A 17,489-nucleotide genomic window follows, 5' to 3' on the forward strand; every position below is an offset into this window, starting at 1 on the left:
GCCCTTCTGTGGCCATTCCTGACTGCCCACCTCACTCCTAAGTCTGTTTGCCTTCTGTTTCCACCTTTGCTTCCGCCCCTTGCCTCAGCTTCAGAGCCCCTCTACAGTTCCCCCAGATGTCCCTTACCAGCAAGCCACTCCCTGGTTCTCACCCACTGAGGACCCCAGCAACCCTCTCTTCCAGCATCTTCTCTTAGTCAACCAGGCCCAACCTGTTGCCCTCATCAATTCCTGCTCACCCAGGCTCTACATCGTCTTTTCTGCCCTGCCCTTCATTCTCTCTTCTGTGAGCCTTCCCTGTGCTCCCTTCCCCATCCAGACATTTGCCTCCAAAGCTGTCTTGTGGCTTTGTTTTTCAGCAGGAGTCATATAAGCACTCTGTTTTCTTCTTTTCTCAGTCACCCATTGTCATATTAGCATCTTATAAGTCCCTTGTACTACACAGAACACAAGGTGACATCATGTCTATAGGGGAACAGAAAAGAATGTACTTACAATAGGAAAGGGCTTGGAAGGGAAGAGCTGAGTGCCTGACAGTGCCTCAGTTTCCACACCTGCATCAAGGAGGCTCTGCAGCACAGGTGTCCTAGATTTTCCATAACACCTCCCCAACTCCCCCACCCTCACCTACCTGTCTTCCCCAGGATTGATGCATGGCCTTTGCAGAGAGGGCCTTGGGCTCCCCAGGAAGCAAGGATGATCAAAAAAAAAAAAAAAAAAAAAAAAAAGATTAGGACATCAACAGCTGGTACACAGGGGATTCTTAGAAGGCTAGAAAAATGTCACTTCCCGAGTCTCAGGCCACAACAGCTATTTATCATCTTTACTGTTGGGGAACAGCCCTGAGAGGGAGCTGACCTTGAAGAAGGAGAGAATCACTTCTGGGGTGTCTGCCTGCTCGGGTGCTAAGTGGGGCAAAGGATGGGAGGACAGGGTGGAGACTGGAGGAAGAGGCAAGGAGACAAGGTCTAGGCCATCTGGAGGCAACACTGACTCTACAACAGTGTGCCTATAGGTCTGTATCCACTGAAAGGCTCTGTCACCATCAGGGGAGCCCTGGAGACTGAGTGGAAGGAAATGGCATTGAAAGTGTAAGCAGGAGATGGGACACAGCTGGAAGGGTTTGTCACAGCCAGAGAGGTAAATAATGAGTCTCTCTGCCAAAAAGTCCAGTCTTCTGCCCTCAGGTCCTTCCTAATAATTGAAATTGAATCTAAGCTGCATTCATGGCTGAAGGGGTCTACAATTAAGACCCAGATACAGACATGCCAAGGCCATTGCAGAGAGGCCAGAACCTGCAGGAGAGGATCCTGACATATTTATAAAGATATCCCTAGATATTTATCGGATATTTCTGCTTCCAATCACCTGCCCTGTGGCTGCCTTCGCATACTTTTTTTCCCCATAACTTCACAAAAAAAGGCATGTACACTTGCTCCCAAATGCAAAAATAGTCACATCCGAAAGTTCAGGCACCAAGATATCCAAGGACACTTGTCCTCACACATATGATCTCATGTGCTATGCACACACTCAGCTCACACCCAGCCTGCCATGGACAGGCAGCTGTACACAATCACTATGTCACTAATGTCCTTGGGGCATGCCAGTGAATGAAGCCAACCATGATCCCTGCCCTCAGGAAGCTGACATTCTGGGGTACCATCCACAGAAAGGCACAGACACTTTGCCTCTGACTCTTACACACAGACTTATTCAACACATACAGAGACGCTACACAAACATTTAAATGGCCCATAAACATTTATTGGGCACCTGCTATGGTCCAGGAAGCATGCTTGAGACTAGAGAGACATCAGCAAGCAAGAGCAGCACGGTTCCCGTCCTCAGACGCACCCAGAAAGGCCCACTGCCAGACACAGGCTCAACAAATACTGACACACACGATTTCAAACACAAATCCGGAGGCATTTTTATGATGCCCCAGGTAGCAACTCACTTAGAATGAGGAAGGAGGCGGCTCTTTAAAGTTCAAAGTCAGACCTCTACCAAGCCGTGTGTTCCTCTCCGTTCAACATCACATCGTCTCCATCCCTCCCTATTGGGTCCATGGAATAGTTGAAGTGCAAGGGACTGCCTGCATCCTGGAGCCCCCATCTCCCCAGCCCTGATGATGCCACTCAAGACATTTCTCAGGTTCCCCACTGCCAGGACGGGGCCAAGCACAGACCCAGTGGCCAGGGATTTTTGCTGAGCCATTACATTACAACAGAGCCTGCTCCTTCCAGACATTTTTTTTTTTCTTCTACTTTTGCTTTTAAAGAATCAGAAATAACTTGGCCGTAAAAATGTGCTTTGGGCAGAAAGCTGACTCCCAGGGTCAGAGCCCAAGAGAAGATTTCTGCAACACAGTTTCAGGGAAAATAGCAGGCACTCAGCAATTTTTATTTTCCAAGGGATGAAGAGAAAATACAATTGGAGTGGATTTAGGGCTTCGCAGGGCTCCTCTTCAGGTTGCAATGTGTATATGGTTTCTCTCTTTTCCCGGGCTGGAGAGAGTGGCAGCAGGGAGTGTGGGCTGAGGGGAAAGTGGAAGTGCTGGGTCTGCTGCCTGACAGCGCATGAGACCAGTAACCCGTTTCCCCTTAGAGCGTGGCGAGTTTCTGCTGCAAGGTCAGAGGCTGGTGGGCTGTGTTCAGGGTAGTAGGTCAGTGGGTTTGGAGCCACTGACCCAAGTTCAGATTTCAGTTCTGCCTTCTACTAACTGTGAGAGCAACGTTTTTAGAAACCTTTCTGTGCCTCAGTTTTCTCACCTGGAAAATGGGAAGAACAGCAGCACCTACCTCATAAGGCCATGGTGACAATGAAAGAAATCTGCAGTTCATATGTATTTCAATAGAGGAGGCCCTAATAACCCTCGGAAGATGGCTACTACCTGCCGCCCATCCTCTCCGTGGCAGGCCTCTCCAGCTCCCTGCCTGTGGGATGGACACCCAGTACGAAAGCACTCTTAGCCTGCACTACTACAGACAGCAACGCCCGGGTCCTGAGCCATCAGGGAAACCCCATCAGCCCAGTGTTCTCACAGGTTCTCCCTGGGGACTGGGAGGCTCTGCTGTGCTGACTACTCTGCCTGCCCCTCAGAGCCTCCTTCACCCAGCTCTGTGCCCCAGGGAAAGGTCCCCTTGCCCTCTTATCTGCTGTCAGGTTTGGCCCATGGGATGTACCAGACGAAGGTCAGAGGGCAGGTGGAGGGTGAGGCTGTTACTTCTGTGGCATTCCCTCTGGCTTCAGAGCCTCAGGTCTGCTTCCTCCCTATCGCTTCAGGCCAGGGGCAGGCAGCTAATAGCTTGCATCACTGCTAGTCTTTGAGTGCCTCTCAGCCCTTGTTGATTCTGTCAGATCTGCCCACAGCTTTATAAAAAGTCCCTTCCTTAAAGATCCTGGAGAGGAGTGAAAAAAGCAGTGTACAAGGAAATAATCATGGTTATACACAAAGGCTTTCATACAAGAACGTTCATCATAGTGTTGTTTGTAATAACAAAAGGTGGAAAGGAACTAGATGTCCAACCATCAGACATTGGATGAGTAAACCAGAGTAATCCAAACAGTGCACTGGACTGCAACTATGAAGAAAAATAATGCACTGCAAGAATATTCACCAACACCGGGGAACATTCACTACACGCCTTTGAGAAAAACGGTGGGCCTAGAAGACTATGGATGGACTGATAGCATCAAAAATAACATCTACAGGTTTGGAAAGAGAATTCTTGGGGAGGAAATACACCAACATGTCTACTGTGTTATCCTTGAAGATGTGAATTACGGGTGGTGGTGTGTTTTCGTTTTGTACACTTCTGTGTTTTTTCACTTTTTTTTTTTTTTTTTGCATTGAGCATATCTTATTCTATTGATTAGAAAAGAAGTTATTGATAATACAGGCACAACTATTAAAATGACATTTTAAAAGAATATTTAATATCGTGGGTAAATAAATGCTGTAAGGTATGAAGTGAAAAAGCAAAAATTGCCCTCTCTTCATACATAGGTCATATGGAAATATGCCTACATATATATCTGTCTGTCTAAAATAATATAAATATTATTTAGTATTATATATAATATTTTCATTTAAAAAGACTGGAAGAAAGCACAAAATGTTAACAGAGGTTATCCAGGAAAGATATAGTTATGGGTAATCTTTTTACCCTTGCCTGCACGTTCTAATTTCCTATCATAAGCATTGATTTTATTTTTTTTAAGACAGGGTCTCACTCTGTCACCCAGGCTGGAGTGTAGTGGCATAATCATAGCTCACTGAGGCCTTGATCTCCTGGATTCAAGAAGTCTTCCCACATCAGCGTCTCAAGTAACTGGGACTACAGGTGCCCATCAACATGCCTGGCTAATTTTTTTTTTTTTTAATTTTTAGTAGAGACAGGGTTTCATTATGTTGCCCAGGCTGGTCTTAAACTCCTGAGCTCAAGCAATCCTCCTGCCTTGCCCTCTAAAGTGCTGCGATTTACAGGCGTGAGCCACCACACCCAGTCACCATTGATTTTTAAATAATCAGATTAATGTTTTACATTTAGAAAATCTAGGACACTTGAAGCCAAAATATGCCAGGATATGGTCTCAGTCATGTGCCAGCATGCCTCTCTCTGCCTTCAATACTCTGGCTTGGATGTCCCCGCCTACAAAAGATGAGTCCAGGCACTCTTGTGAGCATGGTAAAGTGGGGGGCAAAAGCCCTCATGGAATCAGAGATCTGAGCCCACGGGGAGTGGAGTCAGACAAACAGGGGGCAGAGAGCCACACACCCTGCGTAGCCTGAACATTCTACCTTGTTGATGTGCGTTTTGCCCTTAGTGCCTTCATGGAGCATGTCCTGACTCCACATGCCCTGTATCAAGCCCAGTGGAGACCCAGAGAGGGTGTCATCTGCTGGGGAGACAAACAGACATCTGCAAAGGAAAGCAGATGTTAATACAGACAAATAACCACCTTTCCATTTCTGTACGGCCTTGCCGAGTTCAGAGCACAGTGTCTTTGTTACTTCATTGAATGCCCACAGCAGCCCTAGAGGGGAGTATCATTATCCCCACTTTGCTGATGACGAAGATGAAGCCCACAGAACTTCAGTGAGTCTCCCTGGACTAAACTAGAATATGAGAGATGCCACAGAGCCTTCAGACCTGTGGGCCCAGCCAGCACCCAGAGCCAGGGTGGTGTAGGTCATCTCTGATGGCTTCAAGGAGGATTGAAGGAGGGGAGGATTTCAGAGGCAGAATGGAAGTCCTGTGGGCGAAAACGGCTGTCAGGACAAGTCATAAGAGACATGAAGGCTGAAGTTACAAGCCCTTGGAGAATTTTTGCCTATGTCTACAGGAGGAGTGCACCCAAGCACAGGAGTCTCAGCCCATCCCTCCCCTCCCTCCATGCTGAAGGCCAGCAGCAGGGCACTAGTTCCTGACTCTTGTCCTTCCTGGAACGATGGGGAATTGAAAGGCAAGTCACAAATGGAACATTTGCTCAACACCTGATGAGTGTCCTTTGAATACGACTATGTGTCAATGTTCTATTCACTGTCCTGTCTCCCAGAGCCCAGACAGTGGCTAGAACCTAAGTCCTCAGAGAGTTTCTGTGGGTGGGTGAGTGACTACCTGCACTATGCTGTGTTAGGCACTGGGTTGCCCAGCAGGGGCACAGACAGACACCTGCCCCCATAGAGCTAAGAGTCCAGTGTGGAGGCAGAAGTGATCAGATAGCCACATTAGGTGATGAGGCTCCCAGCCCAGGAAGAGCTCTGAAGTTAGGCCAGTTGTTACAGAACCACAAAAGAGAAAAATCACAAAGGAGCTGAAATTGGAGAGTCAGCATGCCAGCAGCAAGGGGACAGAGAGAACAGCATGTTCAAAGACTGTATCAGGGAGGAAGCACAGTGAATTCTGGGGACTGGGCGGCCATGGAACCCAGAGAGCAAGGACAGGACAGAGGGTGGGTGACGAAGATGAAGGTGGGGTGGGCCAGCCATTCAGGGCCACGAGGGCCAGGTCTCGGACATGGAGATGATCTCACAAACAACAGAAAACCAACAGAGGGTTCAGTGGGGTTAGGGTGGCAGTGAGGGTGACATGATAAGAATTTCAGTGTGGAAATTGGATCAAGCAGGACAGCAGTGGAGCTGCCAGACCAGTCGGAGGCTGTAGTGAAAGAACAGGAGAGAGGTCAGTTCTCCCACAGCTCCTCAGGAGAACTGACTAGTCGCAGTAATAGAGAGACTGTAGGAGGGGAGCAGAGGCAAGTGCCCACAGTGACACTTAGCTGCTCACTGGTGCAGCCGATGAAGGGGTGGTACTGTCCGCTGGGACACAGAGCCATGCAAGAAGACCACCATTGTTGGAGAAGCCCACAAGCTCTATTGTAGACAGGTAGGGTTTGGGGGCTTTTAAGACATCCAAGAAGAGATCCTGAGTAAAGAGTTGACAGCACAGATGGGAGCTCAATAGAAGTCTTGGTAGGAGACACACATTTGTAGATAATCCACACAAGGAAATGAAGGCCAAGTACGGATGAGATTGCCCAGGGAGAGGGTAGAGCACTGGGCCTTGTGGAGCCCACCACCAGTGTGTGTGCGCCAAGGTGCAGCCAAAGATTCAGGGCACGCCATTGGAGGCAAGGGAAGAAGGTGCTCCCAGAAGGACGAGGTGGGTGCTAGAGTCAAATGCTGCTGAGAAGTCAGATAAGAAGAGGACTTTACTAGGCCTGTTGGATGTAAAGACACAGAGGCCACCAATGACACTAGAAAAAGCCCCTGTGCTGGAAAGATGGGGTGAAGGCTCATTCAGAAAGGCTGGAGGAGTTATGGAATGGAGGCCAAAAAAAAAAAAAAAGAGCCAATTCCAAGATGTTCATGCGGGGGTGGAGAGAGATAGGAGGGTTGCCAAAGGGCATGTGGCATTAAGGGGGAAGCAGTTCAGTTCCCAGGATGAATGGGCTCAGGGCTGGGGTAAGGGCCTCCCTCAGAAAGACCAATGCAGACAGCGGAAGAGACCTGCCCAGAACCATTCCAAGGCTGGCTGTTGCATCTTGCCCACGAGAGACGGGTAAAAGCTGGAATGACTTAGGAGTAAAAGCTAGAATTTTCCGATTGGTCCTGGATTCAGTCACTTAGTAGCTGTGTGACCTTGGGAAAGTTACTTAACTTCTCTGGGATGAGGAATTTTCTTTCTCTGATGAAGAACTTTAGTTTCCTCATCTGTAAACTGGAATTATCACAGGGCAATCTGAAACGTGAAAGGCGACATGATACATAGCAAGTGCTTAGCACAGTGCCTGGCACATACTATGGGCCCCCAAACACGACTCTAACCAATCCTCCGGTCACAACAAAGTAACCACTGTCATACTAAAGAAGTGGGTGTATAAGGAAATCAGGATGGTCATGACTCATTATGAGGGTGGGAATAGGAATAAAAAAAAGAAGCATATTCTGGAGCTATGGGCAAATGAGAGCCTCCTTCCCAAGAAATCCACTTGAGCCATGGTCAGTAAAGGTCAGAAGGAAACAGTACAGAAATGTATATGGAAAGACGTCTTGTAGGGTTTGAACCTGATGCCCAGCTAGAAATCACCTGCTCTCACCAAGACCAAGAAACAGGTGTGGAGTGAGTCACGGCCAGCCTCACTCTCCAGCCCTTTTCAATTTCCAAAGGTCTTTTGTATACAGAATCACCTTTGATATTACAGTAGCTCAGTTTCACATGTGTGTGCGAGTTACAATGACCAAAGGCACACTAGCGAGCTGTGAGTATAGCGTTGGGTCTGAAACCAGGGTCATCCTACCTGAGACTAAAGCTCCTGTCCCTACAAACTGCCCTCCTTTGCTGGGTGGGCAAACCCCTCACTCTGTCAAAGCAATTTCACACTGAACCATTTTTAGAGTGTGTGATGTGATGATGGTAGAGGGCAGAGGTGAAGACAATGAGCCTAGATCTTTGGAGGGGACAGTTCCAGATCACTCTGGTGGCCTCGGCAAAGCAGCCAGCGGGCTCTGTCTGCACGGGGCCTTTGTGGCAGGTTTCTGTGTGATTGTTTATAACCTGTCAGTGGGGTCTCCCAGGGTTCTGTGTGGGCGGGGGATGAGGTGCTAGTCAGTGAGATCCCTAACATGAGAAAATAGCCTCATAGTGAGTCTAATTACCACTTTCCACAAGGAATTTCACCGTGCGTGCTCGTTTGCTTTTTAATCATCCTCTAAATATGCATTTTCACGTTATACCCTAATGGCACCCAGAGAATCATTAGGATCTGTTGGGACCATAATCCATGGTTTCGGAAGTCTCTAAGTATGTAATTTCGCTCCATGACGCAGGTTTCTAAAAGTCCACAAATAACCATTTGCATGATAAAGTCACAACTCTAAAGTCAATTACAGCTACAGCTGGAGAGAATTTATTTCCTTTTTGAAAATTAAAACATGAAATTGGGAAGTTGCCACACAAAAGCCTTCCCTTGCCTGGGTGGGAAGAGGGAACAGAATCTGGCCCTTTCTGCTACCCCTCGAACTGGGGTGGAGGCCCTGATTGACAGGGAGCTGTTTCATAATCACTGGGTAACCTGGGCCAGGGGCCTCTAGGGTGGCACTCAGTGGAGTTGGCTGTGGGACTTTGCCTCACACAGGTCTCACCTATCTTCCCCCCATGTCTTAAGATCATGCCTCCTGACAGGGGTTGGGGGGGTCCCACCTATGTCTCCCCAGGATGGGTCTCCTCAGCTTGGCTGGCTCAGTCAGCTGGCCAGCTAGAGATCCAAGGCACATGGAGATGGGCAGGGGTCTGGGGCTCAAACGACCTTGACATGAGACAGTGTGACCAAGTGTCCACTGGAACGAATGAACTCACTGTTCCCCATCTCGATATTTAGGATCCTGCAGGCTGGGCCTGAGCTCTGAGGGCCCTCCAGTGAGGGGCCTAGATCTTTCAAGGAGCCTGGGCATGGCTTGGAACTGTCACCATTTCCACAACATCAGGACTAGACACACTTTAGAAAGCATGTTATTCCAGTATTCTCAAAGTGCAGAAGGAAGGAAAGCTTCTCTACCAAGGTCACACCAGGAAAGGGCAGCAGAGTGGGTGTAGACACCCACTTTCCTCCCTCTGAGAATAAGCTGTGTCATGGAACCTGGCAGTCCCACCACAAGTCGTCAGAATAAAAACCATCTGGGTAGATTTCTGCTCTCTTTTCGTGTGGAGCTTTGTGCAGGAACTTGAACTGAAAGCAGAGTTCTGACCAGAATGAATCTGCTGGCTCTTTGAAGCATGAATCGAACTATTTGAAAAAAGAAAAAAAATACAAGGATACCCTCAGAAATCATGTGCACTGGAGCCAAATCTACATTCTATATATTCTAGAACCGTGACGCTGGGAGTGGAGCCTTCATCTATTCTCCAGTCTTAACTGGTGCTTTAGTTGGTATTTAGGATCACAAGGAAGGCGCATTCATCAATGGAAGGTGTCAGCATGCTGGCGGGTTCCCCGGGCATGTTCCTATATGTCCTGCACATCAGACTGTGTGATGGTTTGCCCCCGTTGTTGAGCCTCATTGTCCCAGACCTATTGGAAGATGCCTCTTCCAAGATGTCACTGTCCCCAAAGCTGGGATCAACCATGCCTCACTTTAAGAAGGAGCCCAGGACAGGGACGGTGGGAATTCATTGACCAGGAGTTTGGAGTTCTGGCCCTCACACTGCCAGTAACTGGCCTTGCAAATTTGGGTAACTCACTTCTGCTCTGAATCTCAGCTTCCTCAGATGCCAAATGGGACCCTAATTTACCTGGCAGGGATGTAAAGATAAAAAAAGACCACAGAATTTTGTAGTTTCATACTTGTAAAGGGGAACAGTTTTCAAATTATAAAGTACTACACAGATCAAGAGCCATTATTAATTTAGAAAGCATGGCAATGATGTCAGGTAATCGTGCTTAAATAGTATTGATTGTTTCCGCTCCCTGCGTGGGATGACGTCCTCCGCCCTGGGTGTGGAGTCAGGAGCCTGGGGATGGATGCCGACTCAACTCAGCCTGGCATCTCTACTAGACTGTAAGAACCTTGACTCATCTGGCACACGGTGGGTTCTTAATAAACGTCTACTGACACGTCAAACTATTCTTGGAGCCAGACTAATATTGCATGGTTTAGTTCATGATCTAAAACGGGATTTCCCCCCCCCCGTCTTCTGTACTCTAACAAAACACAGATGGAATTTTGATTACCACCGTTTATTGAGTGCTTGTTCTGTGTCAGACATGACACTAAACCCTGAACACACAGTATCTCATTTAATCTTCACAACGCCTTGCTAAGACAGGGCTGACCTTCAGAAACAGGCTCAGAGAAGTCAAGTGACATAGGTCGTATGAGTGGGACATGGGAGTGGGGATTAAAGGTGGAGGGCTCTGAAGACCCTGCTCTTAACCTCAGTGCCAAAGGGCCTTCTTTTAAGGTTGGGCAGGCCACTGGGACCCTTGGAACCTCAGTTTTCTCCTCTGAAAATTGGGAAGAATGATGCCCTCACCTGTTTTGGAGGGGAAAATGCCTAGTCCAGCATCTGGCACACGGTAAGTGGCAAGAAATGCTGGTGACAGCTTGTTTTGTTTGGATTTGCTGTTTTGATTGTGCCTCTTATAGATTCGAAACGACCTACTCACAAAATACTCAGGCCCTGAAATGTTTCAGATTCTATCTGAATCTGATTAAACTTCAAGCCAAAACTCAGAGATAAGTATTATGATTTTTATGCTATGATGACAGTAAGATGAATAATGGCTAACAAATGTGTGCCTTTTATGACATTGTATGCATGTCATAGCTGTCCTCAAGGTGGGAGCCTCTGGTCCAATGGAAAGGTGAGGAAACTGAAGCAGGGAGTGGGCCGGTAACCTACAGCACAGCACAGAGTTAACAGCAAAGTCTCAGGACTCTGAGTGAGACGGTGCCCAAGCCTGGCTCTGTCCCTTCACCAGCTGTCACCTTGGGCTAGTTACCTCCCCTCCAAGCCCTCACCTCCACCGAGACTTGAATCCGATAATTTTTGCAAAGTGCTGGACACAGTGGCTTGTACCTAGTACTGCTCTACAAAGTCTAATAGCTCTTGGTTTTTCTGCCCAGGACATGCTGCAGGTAAGGGGTAGATCAGGGCTTTGGCCTCCTTCCAGCCATCCTGCCCTGCCCACTCTGGTCCCTCTCTGCTCATCTCCCACCCCACAGCTTCCTACTGTAGCTGCACCACTCTCCTTGCTCTCTTTCCTTCCTCTGCTCATGAATGCAGGAGATGGGAGTTTCTGGAGGGGTCTGACCAGCAGTGTGGGGGCGGGGATCCACCCAAGAGGACCCTGGTATTTTCTCTGTGCCTGAAGAGGCTCTGCTCCTTGCCCCTAGGTCTCCAGCAGTACAGACTCAGGAGCCTACTTAGATTCAAATTCTTGGTCTACTGCATACTAGTGGGTCACCTTGAGCAAGTTACTTTACTCCTCTGTGCCTCCATTTCCTTTCTGGAAAATGCAATTGACAAAAGTACCTATTTTTAAGGGTTGGTATGGGTAGTAAAAGACTTGATACATGTAAGACACATAAAGCTGCACTTGGCATGACATTAGTGTCCCATAAATACTCAAATATGCCAGTAGAACTAATAGTAATAGTAACAGCAGAAGCAGAGTCTTACCCAAAGCCTGGGTTCTCCCCACTCAACACATTGACTTAGCACTGACTCTGCTAATGACCACAGAATGATCTTGGATATGCCATGGGCCCTCTCTGGACTTCATTCTCACACCCATGCAATGATTGGGTTGATAAGATGATCTCCAGGGCTCCTTCTATTCTAGGACTTTGAAATCCCTTCCTTATAAGGACTATGGCAACCAGTGGGGCCTATCCTCCTTCCACCTGTGAGATCTGCACTAGAGATGTGTGGGGAGGTGGATTATTCACTCGTGCACCCATCCACTCAGTCTGTCAACAAATACTTTGGAGTGCCTGCCACTGACAAAGCAGGCTCTCTCTTTCTCAATGACCCAGCCAAGGATGACACACCCCACATAACCTCCTTCCCAGGTTCTGATAGAACCTCCTTCCCAGGTTCTCACTTGCTTTCTATGAATAATCTTGTTCTCTGAATACACAGAAGTTCCTGCCCATATCCCCCAAGGTGGAATCACTCATGGGACAGAGCACGGGCTCTGTGTCCAGCAAGCCTGGTTTGACTGTCACCTTTCACACTCAGTAGTTCTGAGATGTCGGGCAATTTCTCCCAGGATGTGAGTCATAACCCACTTGTGGGTCAGCGGCTCAATGGAGTGGGTCATCTCCAGCATTGAAACATAATGAAAGAGTAGAGAGTAGAATGAAATGGCACAGAAAACAGAGTGTGCTGTGCAGGTAAGGGGTGGGTGTACACATGCGGGTATTCTAGGGAACACTGGGCTGTGCAGGTAAGGGGTGGGTGCATGCATGCATATATGCCAGGGAATATTGGCCTATGAAGGTAAGGGGTGAGGCGACTGGTGTCTGCCATGCGGGGTATGGCCAGAGTAACCAGTGGCTGCCGCAGATAGTGGGCCTGTGGGTGCATGCATGGTGGTATGCAGCGGAACACTGGACTGCGCAGGTAGTGGGGGTGGGTGCTGTTATGCCGGTTTGTTTGTGAACACTGCTGTTTGAGGTAGGGGGAGGGGTGGGTGCCATGCATGCACAGTATGCCAGGGAACACTGTGCCGTGCAGGTAAGGGGTGAGAGTGCATGCATGCGGGTATGCCAGGGAACACTGTGCTGCGCGGGTAAGGGGTGAGTGCATGTGGGTACATGTGGGTATGCCAAGGAACACCAGGCCATGATGGGAATCCTATGTGTTACTATGGGATATGGCCAAAAAACTTGAATGTCACAAACCTAGAACACATAACTTGAGGGTAAAATGAGAATAGCATCAAGCCAGGTAAGGCTGGAGATTCCCAACTGATGCCTCACTGGTCATCTGAGGTCCCCCTGTCTGTTTCCTGGCTCATGAAACTCAGCCTTCAGGAAGCTGAGTCATCTCCCTCACAAAACCCTTTGCTCCCTGTCAATCGACAAACCAGACAGTGAGTAAGAAAGTGCATATTCATCTCACAAACATTTGTTGAGCTCCTACACGATGCCAGACCTTGGGCTCAGTGCTGGGGTGCAGTGAGGAGTGGGGTGATAAGAACTGTGCCCCAGGGAGTTTACATTCAAGCATAGAAGCCAGTGATAAGCTGACAGGTCCATGACCAGAATGCCAGGCTGGGCAACATGCCGGAGGAAACGAAAGCTGGGCTGAGGAGACAGAGATGCTGTTTTCCACTGGGTGGCTAACTGGATTGCCTATTCATGCCCAGCCCTGCGGCACACAGAATGCAGGGAGCAAGTGTGTGCGGATGACGGGGTTCTCAGCTTAAAGAAGCATTGGGAAGACAAGACTCACACAGCGGTGATGGAGAAAAGGTGCATAAATCTCTAGGCTAGTGCTGGAGGGGTGGGGGCACTAGAGATCGGGAGGGGAAGCCCGAGTGTGCTCTGAAATCCTGTTTTGCAAGAAGAAAGGGTAGAGTTAGGATAAATAGGAAGTGAGCTGGCATTCCAGGGGAGGGAGAGAGGTGAGACCATGGGGGAGAAGGCCAAAGGGACCCTCGAGCAGGAGAGCTGAGTTATCATGCACACCAGGGGAAACAATAAGAGGAGACCTTGAAGGGGTGTGAAGGTCAGACAGAGTTTACTCTTGGGCCAAAAATAATAACATGTATGGGGCACCTACTGAGCACCAGGGCCTGTGCTAAAAATTCTCCATGTGTTAGCTCATTTTCATTCACACAACTCTTGAAGTAGATGCTACATTTCATTGAATCTCAGATGCCTTTGATTAGAAGATGGATGGTAATTTTTTGTATCCCTAAGAAAGAAATGTCACTGTTAAACTTGGACAGGTCATTACTTGCAGAACATGTTTCAATTCCAGAGACGTTAAAATAAACATCTTAGAATTGACAGAATGTGGCATTTTCATCCACGGGAAGTAGGGGCAGCGGAAGGGTCAGTAACTTTCTCCAAGTCACAAACTGGTAAGTAGCAAGGGGGTCTGAGCCCAGGCCACCTGGCTTTGGAGCGTGTGTTCTGTTTTGTCAGGTGCCATCCTCTCTGTCTGGGAGACGTTATGGCAAGAGGGAGGTGCTGCGGGTTTCTGAAAGGAGGCATGAGGGGTGTTCCAGGAAGCATGCAGGCCAAACTGGAGAGGGAGAAAGGGCAGGGCACCCCAAGGGGGTGACAGTGAGAACCAGGTGTGGGTGCCAATGGTGTGGCCAGCCCCTGGCAGGTAGAGGGAATGTGAGGGAGAAGAAGGGGTGCACAATGATTCAAAGTTCTAATATAATGATTCTGTCCAGCCAGAGGCTGAGTTTTCTACAAAGGAGAAATGAAAGAGGTGTAGGTTTCAATTAATTGTAACTCTCATCCTTGACCAAAGGATGCTCAGGTGGAAACAGAGAGAAAGAGGCAGGAACTAGGGAACAGAAGGCTGAGGAAGGGGCAGGGAAGGTTTTGCAAAGATGAGCAAAGCCAGTCAGTGAATCACTGGGGGATACAGAACTCCTGAGGCTAAAAGCCAGACTTTTGGACACTTAAAATCCAGATCATCCCCAACCCTGCCCAGGTTCCCAGGTTTTCTGTGCACACTGACCACAGTCTCCAACCCGCATCAGGAGAACTGACCTGTCCCATGCACTTGACTTAAGAGACAGTAGCCAATGGATCATCTCTGAAAGACCCAAGGCCTCCAGTCTCCCTTTGCCTGCGCCTAGGGAGGTACTTATCCTCCCATTGCCCCCGCTTCCTGTGGATAACAATGCCACATTGTCAATTCTAAGATGTTTATTTTAACAACTCTGGAACTGGAGTGAGTCTTATAATCAATAACATGTCAACGTTTAATTAGCAGCGATATTTCTTTCTTAGGGATACAGAAAAATATGGTTTATCTTCTAATCAAAGGCATCTTAGATCCGATGAAATACCACAGCATATACCTATTTCAGTATCTCAGACACACCCTGATTGCAGAGATTCTATGCCCCCAGGCCAGGCCAAGCCCGTCTCTCTGTTTTTGCAGACACCTGGCAGGAGCCACATTTTGGGCCTGGTTTAGCCTAATGAATTCCCTCCTTGGCAGATGTGGACTCAGCCTCACTGAAAATAAACAGAACAGACCCTGGATTCCTCCTGGGGGCCCACCGCAATGCGCCATAGATCCCTGGATCCACCGTAGGAACCATGCTGGGATAAGAAAAATCTACCAGGAGGGTGCCAGAGACACACGTCCTTTATGCTGAGCCCTTGGGCAGAGAAAATCACTGCCACTTTCTGAGCAGGAAGAAATCAACTCCAGCTAGTATCCCCAGCGATGGGAAAACAGCCAGCCTGGGAGGCGAGAGTGAAATACACGGAGCACAGCCAGGGCAGGACGGGGCTAGGGGCCTACAAGATTCAGTTTCCTCTCTTCCAGCTCAGCTAAGGTGAGCCATGGCTTTTCTGTTTATAAATGTCAAGCCTGATGCTTGTAACAGGCATTCGTTTAGCATGTCCTTAGCGGCTGGGACTTGTCAACTGCTGGGACCCAGAGGTAGGGCCCAGAGTAAGTGCCCTGGAGAAGCCAGTGTACTGGGGAGGCAGGGTGTGGCAGCTATAATTAGTCTGCAAGCTCGAGTGCTCAATAATTATTCATTTTAAGGAATACAGCAGAACAATTGAAGAAAGCCGTTGATAATACTCCCTCATTTAACAATTTTTTTTTTTTTTTTTTTTTTTTTTTTTTTTTTTTTTTGAGACAAGCTCTCACTCTCATCACCCAGGCTGGAGTGCAGTGGTGAGATCTCGGCTCAATACAACCTCTGCCTCCAGGATTCAAGCAATTCTCCTGCCTCAGCCTCCCAAGTAGCTGGGATTACAGGTGTGTGCCACCATGTCCAGCTAATTTTTGTGTTTTCAGTAGAAACGGGGTTTCACCATGTTGGCCATGCTGGTCTCTAACTCCTCACCTCAAGTGATCTGCCCACCTCAGCCTCCCAAAGTGCTGGGATCAGAGGCATGAGCCACTATGCTTAGCCTCATTTAACAATTTTTTGAACACCTACTAGGTGCCAGGCATTGTGAACAGGGAACAAAATGAAAAATGATCCCTGCCCTCATGGTGTGACATTCTGGAGTCAGGAGACAGACCACACTGAACAAACCAATTAAGCTAACTATATAATCTGTGCAAAGGTGATATGTGCCAGGGAGAAAAATAAAGCAGAAAAGGGGAATAGGGAGCTCTGGGGGAAGGGGCAGAGATTTTAAGAGTAGTCAGGAAGGTCTCACCAAGATGAGGACAAGATCAAGAGAAACTTCCCAAAAGTGATATCTGGCCTGAACCTTAAAAAGTGACTGGGAGCCCACCAAGTGAAGCACTTCCGGCACAGGGAGCAGTGTGTGCAAAGACTCGGGGGTCTGAAGGCTCTAGGTGACCCTGGGGAGCTATCAGGAGGGTCCCGGCCAGAGACGACATGGGAGTGGGGAGGTGTCCATGTCATGATGGACCACCATGCCAGACCAAAATGTCTGAGCACCGTCCAACCAGCTGGGAAGTCTTGGTGGATTTGAAGCCAAGATGTGACATAATCCTGTTTAAATAAGATCCAATGAGAGGCAAGCATGGAAAAGCTCTGGAAAAATCCTGAACAGCATTCCCAAGGAATGCTCTACAGGGCATTCTCTCAATTCCTAAGAACTCCACGTGAAAGAAAGAGTTCCATGTGCCAGATAGTTTTGACCCCCCCACGACACAAACACACATATATTATATACACACTGTATGTATGTAATACATACGTTATACAAGTTTTTTTTTTTTTTCTAGACGGAGTCTTCCTCTGTCGCCCAGGCTGGAATGCAGTGATGTAATCCTGACTCTCTACAACCTCTGCCTCCCAGGTTCAAATAATTCTCCTGCCTCAGCCTCCTGTGTAGCTGGGATTACATGCATGCACCACCACACCCAGCTAATTTTTGTATTTTTAGTAGAGACAGGGTTTTGCCATGTTGACCAGGCTGGTCTTGAACTCCTGACCTCAGGTGATGCCCGCCTTGGCCTCCCAAAGTGCTGAGATTACAGGCGTGAGCCACCACACCCAGTCCGATGTTACACGTGACTACGCAAATCAACATTGTCGTCTGCCAAAGAAAGGTAAAGGATCTGAGAAGGTCTGCAGTAAAAATAAACTTTTGGCTTTTGACTTTTACAATTTTCACATTTTCTTGGTTTTGCCAATTCCAAACTCACTTGACCATATAACCCTTCTCATTTCTTTCTCCCACCCTCATAATACCTATTAGCTTCCTGGAGAAGCAGCAGAGTGGGGAAAATGCTGCCAAACAGTTCCCATTTCTCAAAGTGTATCTCATTTTCCATATGTAG

The 17,489-nt window shown here is 48.2% G+C and overlaps 1 protein-coding gene and 1 long non-coding RNA gene across 3 annotated transcripts in view; one reads left to right on the forward strand and one right to left on the reverse strand.

Annotated features, from left to right (window-relative positions):
* LRFN2 (leucine rich repeat and fibronectin type III domain containing 2) overlaps nucleotides 1–17,489 on the reverse strand; it is a 193,594-nt gene that overhangs the window by 101,909 nt on the left and 74,196 nt on the right. The window lies entirely within an intron of this gene.
* Nucleotides 10,897–17,489, forward strand: part of LOC108528373 (uncharacterized) — a 23,236-nt gene continuing 16,643 nt past the window's right edge. For both annotated transcript variants that reach the window (XR_001885116.1, XR_001885115.1), the window contains exons 1-2: nucleotides 10,897–11,146; nucleotides 15,207–15,549. This is a non-coding gene — a long non-coding RNA (uncharacterized LOC108528373). The remainder of the gene's footprint in view (nucleotides 11,147–15,206; nucleotides 15,550–17,489) is intronic.

The sequence above is a fragment of the Rhinopithecus bieti genome, unplaced genomic scaffold (assembly GCF_001698545.2).
Source record: "Rhinopithecus bieti isolate Rb0 unplaced genomic scaffold, ASM169854v2 scaffold_4553, whole genome shotgun sequence".
NCBI classification, from domain to species: Eukaryota; Metazoa; Chordata; class Mammalia; order Primates; family Cercopithecidae; genus Rhinopithecus; species Rhinopithecus bieti.